General features: G+C 47.4%; 1 protein-coding gene across 8 annotated transcripts in view; it reads left to right on the forward strand.

Moving 5' to 3' along the window:
* DAG1 (dystroglycan 1) overlaps positions 1-12,057 on the forward strand; it is an 87,308-nt gene that overhangs the window by 7,177 nt on the left and 68,074 nt on the right. Inside the window, exons 1-2 of one of the 8 annotated variants that reach the window (XM_071212065.1) lie at positions 2,508-2,559; positions 8,544-8,646. The exons of 1 other annotated variant lie outside the window; for it this stretch is intronic. The gene's annotated coding sequence lies outside the window, so the exon portion shown is untranslated. Of the gene's footprint in view, positions 1-30; positions 159-334; positions 618-2,474; positions 2,560-3,220; positions 3,689-8,543; positions 8,647-12,057 lie in introns of those variants that run through there. 6 more of the 8 variants (XM_058288498.1, XM_058288497.1, XM_004451878.5 and 3 more) reach the window with 6 other exon arrangements.

Consider the following 12,057-nt stretch of genomic DNA (forward strand, 5'->3'; position numbering starts at 1 on the left):
GTCCTTGGGACACTGTGTTATCCCAGAGCTGGCAGGGAGTGGGATGTGGCTGAGGGAGACAGCAGTGAACACGTATGTCCACCCCTGGAGAGAGGTGTCTTTTATTCCGTTAACTAGCACTCGCCTTTGCTGTGGGGTTCCGATCCCCAGAGGATCAGGTGAGGAAGGTCCACAGCCAGCCCAAGGCAGGTATGAGGGGGGTCTAGTGGAGCTTCCAGAGTGCAAGGGAAGGAACTGGCTTCTGGGAAGGCTGGTGGTGATCCACAAACATGCCTACTGGCACTTTCTCCCGGATGAACTGATCAGCCCTTTTTTTTTTTTTCCTGTGAGCAGGCCAGACAATCTGACTTCTGTTAAATTCAGACAAAAGGGACCCCTCCCTCGCTCTGTCTTGGCTGGCCCTGCCCCAGGCAGGCCTGGAGCCCTGGCATTTGGGTCAGAGCCTCCACCCTCTGCCTCCACTGGCCCCTGCCCTTCTCCATCGGGCCTCAGGGGAGGATCAGCAGCCAGAGTTCCACCCCACCCCTGCCAAGAGTCTGAAGCTGGACATTGGCATTTGGCCTTTGGTTCCTTAGGGACATACCAATGGAAGGAACCCTGGACTCCTAGGACCAGAGGTAAGTTTGGTCTATGTAGGTGTCCACGAGATTTGTTCTGAGGTAGAACCAATGACTTAAGTAAAGATATAGCTTATATCATTTCAGTCCTAAGCAAACAGTGGGCTATTTGCCTTGGCCTTGCCCAGGGCTCAAACCTTGGCGGTGACTGCCAACTGGGAGCTGGGAGGTGAGCTAGGCAGCTTCCTGATTCTTTTCATCTTAAACAGGAATTGAGCGCCTGTTAGGTGCAGACTGTTAGGTGCTGGTTGTAATGCCAAGCAGACTGGCCCCTGGCCTCCTGGGCTCACACTCCAGTGGGGGAGACAAAGCTTAATGATATAATCTTGCTTGAGCCTCAGGCTGCAGGGCTGAGTGGGGGAAGCATTGGGGGTAGGAGGGCTAGGAGGACTGAGGGCTTCTCAGCCTCCTGATCAATCCTTCCCCGGCCCACAGCACATGGGTCCTTTGAACAGCTGCTCCTTGGAACCCTGTCCTCCAATTGGCTGTGAGCACCAAGCCTGTCTGGGGTGGTGTAGGCCCTACTGGGGTTCCAGAAAAGTCCCCAAGAATGAGTGACTGGGGACCAGGTACATGGGCTGAGCCCCAGGATGGGCTGTGCAGCACTCAGGGAGGGGTACAACTGACTCTTAGGACTAAAGGGAGTAACAAGGCATTGACCTTACAGTCCCTACCCAACCTAGGTGTCCATAAATCTACAGCTAGCTGCCTACCTCCCTCCTTCAGTAGGTGCTCTGGGGTGGGGGGGGGGCTGCTTGGGCCCTAGGAAGACTGCTCCAGCTCTAGCCAGCCAGACCTTCTGCCTTTAAGCCTGGGGTAGACAAAAATGAAGAAAGCCAGGAATGAAGTCCAGAGCTCAAGGCTGTGCCGACCTGGGGGGAGGAACACAGGTGGGATGTGCCAAGGTTGGAGGGCTGGGGTCAAACATCAGGGCTGGCCTGGGGCCTCAGCTCCTCCAACTTAGCCCCAGACCTCAGGAGATAGGGATTGGAAAGGATTTAGCTATAAGGGCTTCAGGCAAATGCTGCTCCCTGCTCCCAGCACCAGAAGGGACTGTTCCATCCCTGATCTCTACTGAGTTCTGGGGAGGCTTGGGCATGGGACCCTGGGGTGCTGGAGGTCAGCAAGACCAATATCAAAAAGAAGGGGAGAACACGTCTCTGGCATACATGGCTGGCCAGTGAAGTCTGAAGAGCAGTTGGCAGACCATCTTCTGGTAGAAGCACCTGGGAGGTTCCAAATGAGACCTGTGCCCACTGCATTTTCTCCTTCTGAGACATACATGTATACACACACACAGGCAGGCACTTAAAATAACGAGCAGAACCTAGGGCTGCAAAGCAATGACTGATATGTGTGGTGGGTTCAGGGTACCTAGGAAGCTCAAGGAGTGAATGAGAATATAATTTATCCAGAAACCCAGATAACTTTGTGCAATTTTAACCTTTTCAAAGTAGCAGACTTTCAGAGCTGGATTCGAGAGGTCATGTATTTTTTAGTTTTCACTTCTAAAGGGAAGATTTGGAGGACTTTTCCTGGTTTTTAGTTTCTTCCTTTTCTTGTTTCTGTGAGGTTTGGAGCCTACACACACTTAAGGTCAAAGAATGGCAAACAGGTGTGTGCTCAGGAGGTGGGGTATTCCTTTCTGCTTTCTCAGAAATGTGCCTCTCCCAGGCACTCCTGAGAACTGGGAGAAAGCAGGGGAGCCCCCCCAGAGCTGTCTGGGTTTTACGGCAGACACCCCCCACAGCCAGTTCTGTGTTCAGAATGTGCTGGGGACAAGAGTACAGGCCGGATTCCAGCCTGGCGGCAGGCCCGGGAGAAAATGGGCCCATCCTGGGCGGGGCCTGCGAGTGGGAGCGGCACGAAGTACTCCACCGGTCCTACCCCCGGCCAGGTCCAGTAACCGGCGGGTCCGGGGCCTCTGGGGTGGGTGCCTCAGGTAAGCCCTGGGGAGGACCCTCCTCTTGGGGGAGGATCGACCCTAGCTGTCACCCCGGTCCCTTACTTCCCCACCCTTCGGAAGAATGCGGACCACAGGGAGCGAGGAGTGACCGGCGCCAGCGGGTCAGAGCTATTTTGAGCGTCCGAGGAGTCATCGAATTCCGGCGTCCCGGGCAGGGGGAAGGGACCGAGGTTAGGCCGAGGCGCTTCCCGGGAGTCTGCCCGACAGACATCTTGTCCTTCCAGCCTTGGCCTCAGTTTCCCCATCCATGTAAGGGTCGCGTAGCAGGCCCATTAACCTCTGCGATTCAGACGACGCGCCCTGATAGTTTTCACGGCTTAGAAACGCCTCTTGATTTGCGTTCGAGGGCAACGGGGCGGCCGAGGGCAGCCGACTGCCAGTCGTGGCAGGGCCGGTTTCAGGCCTGACAGCCCCTTGGCCGCCGACGGGCCGGGCGCGCCTCAGGTTCCCCAAGGGCTGGGGCTGGGAGACGTGCCCCTCCCCCCAACCGGGTCCCGCGCCCTCCGGGCGACCGGGGCGGGTCCCGGAGGCCGACCGGGCCAGCCGCGGGGCGGGTCTGCCAGGGCGGGGCGGGTCTGCCCCGGCGGGGGCGTGGCGGACCAATGAGCGGCGCGGCGCGCGAGGGGGCGGGGCCTGCGCGCGGCTGCGGCGCGCTGCGGGGCGGCCAACGCTGGCCGAAGCGGGCGGCGGGCGGACGGCGGGTCGGCGGCGCGCGGAGCTCGCCGCGGGATTGGCTGAGGACCTCGCGTGTCAGACGGTTGCTAGGCTCCGGCCGCGCGCCCCGCCCCCGCGCTCGGCGCCCTCTCACCGCTGGGGACGTGCTCGCGCGGAGGCTGCGGCGCGGTGCTCGCGCTCCTCGGGCTTGGCGGCGGCGGCGGCGGCGGCTTCGCGCCGAGTCCCCGGGGAGCAGCGGCAGCGGCGGCCTCCTGCGGCCGGGAGGAGTGGGCACCTGCCGCGGCCCGCGCGCCGGCGCTCGGTGAGTGCGCCGCCCGCCCCCTGCCGCCGGCCTGGACGCCCGGGCCCCGTCCCCGCTGCTGGCCGGGCCTCCCACGGAACACCTGCTGCTGCTCTCTGGGCGGGGACACGGCCGCGGACGTCCTTGCGGGTGAGGCGGCGGCGCGGCCGGGACAGAGCCGCCCCTACTCTCGGCCCCGCAGGCGGTGGTTCGCGGCACCGGGTGGCCTGCGCCGGGTAGCGCGCCGCGGCGGTGGTCCAGGCCTCAGCCTGGCCCGCTCTCCTCTTAACGCGAGGCCTGCGCGTCGGCCGCGGGCGTGTGCGGCCTGTGAGCCGTCTCCCGGGCTCCCGGCGCGGGTTGCAGCCAAGCTTGGCCACAGCCGGAGAACGAGGCGCCGATCCCCAGCTAGTGGCGGGGAGGGCGCCGTCCTCGGCTCCAGGTCCTGAGCCGCTCAGACCCTTGTGTTCCCCCCACTTCCCCTTTGCGCGGCTGCGGAAACCTACCACCTTTTCACCTTTTCACTTGGTATTTGGAAGATCAGGCTCCACCCGCAGGTATATTTGGAGGATGTCTTCAGAGGAAATGCTTCCTCGGCTCAGAATCCCTTTTGCCATAAATTCCAAGTTAACTTCTTACAATCTCAACTGGAGATTTAACATGCATCTTTTATTCTCAGTAACTTGAGAGGCAGGAGCTCTTAGATTTGAAACTGAGTTACTTCAATATTAGTTTTAATAGTGAAGATGAAGTTTTTTTCTTCGTAGGGGCTAGAGCATGGGGTAGCACATTTATAGCCTAGAGTTCTAACTTAAGAGCTCAGCCTGCTGTTTCCCTAAATAAGCAAGTAGACGTGATTCCTGGCATGGAACCCAAACTCCGCTCAGGCAGTGTGTGGTGTTTATAGGACAGAAGTCCAGATAAAAAGTTGGATGAACCTGCAGGTATTTTGGAAAGTCTAGTGTAGATGGGATATTGTAGTTTTATCAGGTTATTCTATGCTTAGTGTCCAGAGACATTATGATAATTTTGGAATGTTCCTGTTCTAAAAAATAATTTGACCGTAACACCTGGAGGCATAAAAATCCATAGTTTGAATCTGTAGAAGTTGAAGTAAACTTGCCTTGGAGCCGGGGAAGAGGATGGTGTCCTGCATGCTTAAAGGAACTGATTCAGAGAAATCAGATTTGAGGAGGGAGCTGGACATGTCGTGGGAGTCTATTCCAGGCCTGTGGGATACTGTGTAAAGGTAGGAGTAAGCAGTACTATATAGGCAACAAACATCTGGTTAGAACATGAAAGCTTGTGTTGCTAGGTCCCTCTTGAAAGAGGTACAGCAAGTCCTCACTATTCTGAAAAATTGATTTGGCAAAATGCATTCATTCAACAAACACTTGGCTTTACTATATTCCAGATTCTGTGGTAGTCCTGGGGACTGCCAGAGAGGCTGGTTCTTTCCTTAAGGAGCTCATTTCTTTCCTTAAGCAGCAGAAATTGGGAATCCATGGTTGATAGTGTCTGCCCACTGAGTGTATGCAGGATAGGGGAGTGGTGAGCCATAACTTGAAGGGCCAGCGGGAATTAGCTGGGGTGTAGGGAGGTCTGGACACTGGGGACCATATGTACACGAGTGCCTAAAATAGCACCAGTGAGTCCTCCAGCTTGTCAGGTGGACGCCTGGGGCCTTGCTAGTTCACTCCGGAATTTGAAATTTATACCTAAGGTGTGGATACTTGGGAAGGTTTTTGTTGTTTTTCAGGAGGTATGGGGGATTGAACTTGGGACTTAGTACATGGGAAGCAGGTGCTCAACTACTGAGCTACACCTGTTCCCTGGGAAGATTTTTATTTAGTGGAGTGTCACAATCCAACTAGTTTAGAAAGATATTGCTAATGGCCATGTAGGGATTGGTGTGTGCGTGTGTATGTGTGTGTGTGAGAGAGAGAGAGAGAATGAGAGAATGAATCCCTGGCAGTGGGCTGCTATCCTGTGACAGAGGAGGAGCCTGCATTTAGGAATGTGTGGGCTGGAAGACCAACCTTGACGAATTTGAACCACTTCTGATGGCCTTGGTCGCCCTCTTTTGCTAGTGCCTGTTAAAACATTGGGCCTGGCAGGGTTTGGAGGGACCCTGAGGCTATTTTATCTAATAGGCTGGCATTGTTACTTAGAAAAGGAGAGGCTGGCATTTGATAGTTAAAAACCTTCTCTCTCACCTGTAGGTCAGGGCAGGCTTCTGAAAGAGTATAAAAGTGCCTTGTTGAGGCAGATGACCGCATGTTCTATCCTTTCCCTCACAGTCATTACAGCCTTTCAGGCTTCCTAGGTTGGTGATGTGATGGACCATGGCAGCCACAGTTGAGGGCTTCCTGTGTGCGTGCTCTAGATATACCACTGCTAAAGCAAATGAGAACCCTTTATTATTTTTAAATATTTTAAACTTATTTTGAAATGCTTTCAAACTTATAGGACAGTTCCAGAATTACTACAGATCCCATGCAGAGAACTCCAACATACCCCATTCTCCCAAACACCCACATCCATTAATTTTAACATTTTGCCACAAGTTGCTGTATTTACCCATCAATCTATTAATCTGTCTATCCATATATCAGTCCATCAGTCTGTCGGTTCATTTTCTGAACACTTAGGCATAGTTGTATATATCTCGCTCCTTGAACACTTAGTACTTCCATGCACATTTTCTAAGTACAAAGATATTCACTTATATCCACCTAAATGAATTTATCAAGTCCAGGAGGTTTGATTCAATATTGTGTTCTCTTGTGCATTGTTAAGACTTGAGCCACTGCAGAGTGTGACTTCTTGGAGGTTGGAGGCTTCCACAGTATCAGAAAGTAAGGAATGCTGGTATGTACAGAGAAGGGCACCCAGATGAGGACTAGAGAGTGAGAATTGAGCCTCAAGGGAAAATGGGAATAAATGCAGGTAGTGTGTTCTTTGTTGTTCTTTCTGTTGGTTAAGGAGTTTCCCCTTCTTGCCTGGAGTGGGTTTCCTCCCCAGTCAATGTCAGAGTGTGTTTCTGTGCCTCTGCCAGTGTTATTGTGTTGCTACTGCTTAAGCCTTCATATTTCTGCTTCTCTGATGTTGGCAGCCACTCCAGGCATTGAGATACTTCTCTTGGAGTGAGGTGATGATGGTTTTGAATATACCAGTGATTGATTTGGCCCTTTCAGGACCAAAATTTCAGGAATTCTTTGTATATCCATGCCTTTGATTTTTTTTTTTCTAAAGGGATATAGCGAAGGCAGTTTTTTTTTTTTTTTAAGTATGCCAGTAGTTTATTTTAGTGAAATTTTGAGTGAATTATTTGGGTCCAGTTGATCTTCTGACAGTCACTTGAATTTTTAAAAAAAATTTTTAATTTTTAAAGAAGCTTTAGATTACATAAATGTTACATAAAAAATATAAGGGATTCCCATATGCCCCCCTCCCTCCCCCTCCCATACTTTCCCACATTAACAACATCCCTCATTAGTGTGGTACATTTGTTACAATTGATGAACACATATTGAAGCATTGCTACTAACCATGGACTGTAATTTACATTATAGTTTATATTCTGACCTGCACAATTTTGTAATTTATGACAAAACATACAATGGCCTGTACCTGTCACTGCAACGTCATGCAGGACAAATCCAGTGTTCCCCATATTACACCATTTCTTTCCTCTCCCATCCCTCAGAACCTCTGGTGGCCACTGCTTTTACATCAATGATAAGAGTTCTTCCATTGCTAGACTAATGTCTATAGTAGAATAAGTCTACTTTAGTCCATTGTTCATTCCCCAGTCTTGAGGATTTGGGGTTGGTGATGGCCACTCTGCTTCTAATTGGGAGGGGCGTGTCTTTGATTATTAAAGCAGTTGCTTAACCTGCTTTGCCTTTTGATTGTTCCCTTTTTTCCTGATTATTAGTAATACTGCTCAGATAGCAATTTCTATAAATAGGGTTTCAGAGCAGTTTACAAAATTATACCAGCCAGAGGGCTTAATTTAGCCTTAATGAATAGGGTTTCCTATTTTCCTGTTCCTTAGGTTTGATAGCTAAGCATTTTCTCAGTCTTGCTCTGGATGCAGGGTGGAAAGATGGATGGGACACAATGGTACAAGATCATAAACTGCGGGTGTCTGAGTTAGTGAAACTGTGCTGTATTTGAGTGATGTAAATCCGAATGAAACTCTTGTAGTATGTTGACTTAATTTATATTTTAGAAGCTGAGTTCAAGTGAGAACAATCAGCTAAATAAAAAAAAACACAAAACAATTTTGGAACTTAATGGCTTTATTTTGAACATCACTGGTTGCATTTAATAGTGTTGAGGATTTGCTTCTCATTTACACTTTCTTGGGCTAGTTGTTTTTTAAACTTTTGGAACTTAATGGATTTATTTTGAACATCACTGGTTGCATTTAATAGTGTTGAGGATTTGCCTCTCGTTTACACCTTCTTGGGCTAATTGTTTTTTAAAAATAATACTGTCTAAAATATAGACACTGGAATTAACTTTAAATTTTTGGTCCTGGTCTGACTGTCAGGTTTTCTGTACAGAAAACATTTTGTTTTCTTGACAGTGACCGTTCGCAAAGAAGGGTGACTAATTGGTAGTGTGGACAGGAGACTGAGTGGCGTTCTCCACTTCCTTTAGAGTTGGTCATTGTGGCTTAATTCTGTTTTGGGTGTGGGTGTTCACCAGTACTGAGTCCTTTTCCCACAGGGCCCTGCTCTCCAGGAAGACAAGGCAAGGCAGTCTAGTACTAGAAGGTGACGCAAAGGTGCCTGAACAGAGACGTTGCTTCAAAAGAAAAATGAGGGATAATTACATACTTAGCAAAAGGATTAACTGCAGAATTTTAAAATACTTGCAATGAAGAAAAGACTATATTAAATAATATATATATTTAAAATAAGAAATGTGGAAGATAAAAGTGGAAAGGAAAGGAAAAAAATCCCTTGACTCCCAATTTTATTCTTTCTTTGAATAGGAAATACAAATGAATGATACAAATTCAAAAAGTTGAAAAGGATTATACAGCAGAAAGAGATCTTCCTTCCACCTCTCAGCCTCTCCCGTCCCACTTCCTAGAGGTAGTTTTTATCTTGTTTTGTGTGTTTCTTCCAGAGATGGCCCTTGGGTAGCATTTTTACCAAGTTTAGGTTACAGTATAGATTTAACTTTTTTTTTGACATTTTAAAAATATTTATTTGTTAATTTGTTAAAATAATTGCCTTACATTTTACCATAAATAACATATTTTTATGAAAAACAGCTATGCTTTCCAAAACAAAGGAATATTTACTGAGTGGCATTGTTTTACATTTTTGCAAATCTTTTTAAAGTCTGGCTAGATTTAATTTTTTTTTTTTTTAGGAGGTACTGGGGATTCAACCCAGGTCCTCATGTGCAAAGCAGGTGTTCAACCACTGATCGATTTAATTTTTATTATTTTCTCCTCGCATTAGAGCATGAGCATTGTTCTATAAATAGAACATTTCTAATGGTTAACCTGTCCCCAGTTCTTAGATGGTTATTTTTTATTTTGGTTATAATAGGTAATATTGCAATTAACATCTTTGTGTGTGAAGTTTGTTTAGAATCTTTTTCTTATCACCATAATATTAAGTATAAATCTTTTGACAAAATAAAAAGTGAGATTTGACGTAGAGTTTTGCAGAAGCACATTTATGATGCCAAGTAAGTTAGGTTTGTATTATTGATTTTTATTTATTTATTTGTATTAGAGCACTTGTAAGTTTACAGAGAAGTCATGCACTAAGGATAGTGTTCCCATATACCCCACTCTCACACACACACTTCTCCCTGTTATTAATATTTTGCATTAGTGTGATACCTTTGTTACAATTGATGAATCAGTATTATTGTAACTATGCTATTAACTTTATTTATTTTAGGAGGTACCAGAGGTCGAACCCAGGACCTCATATGCGAAGCAGGTGCTCAACCATTGAGCTACACCTGCTCCAATGCTAAAAACTTTAGCCCCTGTTTACATTAGGGTTTACTTTTTGTGTTGTATGATTTTATGGTGTTTTTTTTTTTTTGAGTAACTTATACACAACCTAAAATTTTCTTTTTTATCTGTTTTCAAATATACAGTTCAGTGATGCCATTTACATTGACAAAGTTCTGTCTCCATCACCATCATTGCCAAAACTTTTCTTTCACCTCAAACAGAAACTCCATACCAATTCAACACTATCTCCTCATTCTTCTCCCCCACCAGGCCCCTGGTAACTTGTATTCTAGTTTCTAACTTTATGAATTTGCATATTCAGCTTATTTTGTATAAGTGGTATCTGTCCTTTTGTTTGGCCTATTTCATTCAGCATGAACTCTTCAAGGTTCATCATGTTATAGCATGCATCAGAACTTTATTCTTTTTTATGGCCAAATGTACTGATTTTTACTCTTAAGCCTGGGTTTGTTTTCCCCTGTCCCTTTTCTGTGGTTGGCATGGATTTGCAATTTTTATAGCCACACAGGTCCCAGTTTCAGTATTCATGCCACTGGGGACACGTGCAGCCATAGATTATTCTTCCTGAGCCAGTCACAGTCCTTGGATACCCTACATATAGGGAGATGTGCCAGTTGGGGGAACTCAAGGAGTAATGAAATACTTGGAAGGATGCATCACATTCAGGGAAACAATGACCAGTGTCCAGCTTGGTTCCTGTATTGGTGTTTGCTCTCATTTCTCTGGGTTTTGAGTTTTTCTACATGGGGTACGGAAATCTACAAACTAAAAAGCACCTTTTACAGAGTGCTTTCTAATAATTTCATTATTTTTATTTTTTAAATTATTTCTAACCCTTTTTAAAAAAAATTTCTCTCCCTTCCCCCCCCCGTTGTTTGCGCACTTTGTCCATTCACTGTGTGTTCTTCTGTGTCCACCTGCATTCTTCAGTGGCATAGGTAATCTGTGTCTCTTTTTGTTGCATCATTTTGCTGCATCAGCTCTCTGTGTGTGTGGCGCCACTCCTGGGCAGGCTGTGCTTTTTTTTGCATGAAGCAGCTCTTCTTGCACAGTGCGCTCCTTGCACATGGGGCTTCCCTATGCAGGGGACACCCCTGCGTGGCACGGCACTCCTTGTGCACATCAGCACTTTGTATGGGCCAGCTCACCACACAGGTCAGGTGGCCCTGGGTTTGAACCCTGGACCTCCCATATGGTAGGTGGATGATCTATCAGTTGAGCCAAATCCACTTCCCTAATAATTGCTTTATATGTATTGAAACAAGTAGTGGAATTGGAAGATGCTGCTCTTCTTTGATTTTTACAAATGGTTCTGGTCATCTCTGTTTTGCCTCTTTGCTGTGCTGGGAGCATTTCTCACCAGCCATCCCAGGGTTGATATGTGATTGCTTAATTTGATTTCCAAGGCTCTGTGGTAGAAGTGAACCTGTTCTGCCTTGGTTGCCATAAACTTTCTTAATTAGCTCAGTTGTTCTCCAGGACTGGGTTGATTCTCTAGCAGTTTTTGCCAAGAAAAATGGTGTAGTCGATAATGGAATTCTGAATAGTTTTTATTTGGCTATTAATCAGAAGCTGGGGCACCGTTCATTTCTGGGCTCTGATTTCACTATGGAATGCTACCATAAAATGTGCCTTTCATCACTTCTGCTTGGGTCTTGCATTGGCAACAGCCTTGACTTCAGGGAGCCTTGCTTACTGGATTTTTTTATGGTGGAGTTCGGCCAGATGTATACCTGTTGGTGCAGGGGTGGATTCTACATCTTGGAGAGTATGAGGAGTAGAGAACTCTGCTCTACCTCTTACGTGAAGTATGACTGAAGAAGTGTCTTTTTTTTTTAAGCCTTTCAAGCTTTGTTGGGAAGGTTGAATTACCTGAGTGGAGAGATTTGGTAGGAGGAGACCAGAAGAGAAGCTCTTTATTAAAGATCTAAAAATAGAGTTCATTAAAGTCACCAGTAGATGACAGTAGGATTCCTGTCTTACTTTCTCTCATTCTGGGTTTGTGCTACTGACTGTTGCCTCTGCTTATTTGGAAGAGATCATAATGTTTTATCAGAAGGGTCAGCAATATACTTAAGAGCACTGCACTTTTGCCAATCTGATGGTGTGCTTTTGCCACTTTTAAAAGTAGTTTAAAAGTGACTGGATTCCTTGAAGAAGTCCTTAGCAGAAGTTGCTTCTTTTGCTTGCAGTGACAGCCCTAAACGACAGGGTCTGAGGTACTCCCCAAAGCCCCAAGCTTTTTCCTTTCTGGGTGGGCATTGCTGAGCAGAGAGGGGATTCCTAGGCTGGTTAACTAAATCAGATGGCCCTTGAGATCTTCCTTCTGATCTTTTCTACTTTGAGGGGGAGGTGGTTTCTCTCTGAATTTTAGCAGCTAGAGAGGAAAACAACTGCTTTCTTCCTCTGCACGCCTCTTGTGCCCCTGGCTGCCTGTGCCCTTTCCCTTCGCGTGAGGGGGTGGCGGAATGTCCTGGCCTACCCTCTGGCTTCCCGGGAGAAT

Source organism: Dasypus novemcinctus, chromosome 26, assembly GCF_030445035.2.
Source record: "Dasypus novemcinctus isolate mDasNov1 chromosome 26, mDasNov1.1.hap2, whole genome shotgun sequence".
Classification (NCBI taxonomy): Eukaryota; Metazoa; Chordata; class Mammalia; order Cingulata; family Dasypodidae; genus Dasypus; species Dasypus novemcinctus.